Below are 358 nucleotides of genomic sequence, written 5' to 3'. Positions count from 1 at the left end.
AGTCAGCCTTCGCCTCTGGTTTGTTGGGGGGGGGCGGATGAGCAGGGAAGGGGAGAAGCAAATAATTTCCCATAGCGTAGCTGGGCTACTGTAATTTAAGTGCACCCAGACTTTCCAACATGACCTTTTGCAAAAGGCCTCTCTTCGATGCAGATGGTTTCCGGGATTCTGAAACACCGATTCCAACACTGCAAAATTTTTCTTCGTGTCAACATAGTCCCACCACCCTTTTATTTTTCAAACCACTCCCTTCTCTCTCTCCTTCCCCCTCAAGTTACTAATCTTGAGGGGAAAAAACCCAACTAAGGTTCCTGTCAAGTCTACAGTCAACAATAGTGGCACAGATGCCCCCCCCTCT

This window comes from Aplysia californica, unplaced genomic scaffold (genome assembly GCF_000002075.1).
Source record: "Aplysia californica isolate F4 #8 unplaced genomic scaffold, AplCal3.0 scaffold00129, whole genome shotgun sequence".
Taxonomy (NCBI): domain Eukaryota; kingdom Metazoa; phylum Mollusca; class Gastropoda; order Aplysiida; family Aplysiidae; genus Aplysia; species Aplysia californica.
This window is presented reverse-complemented; position numbering follows the sequence as displayed.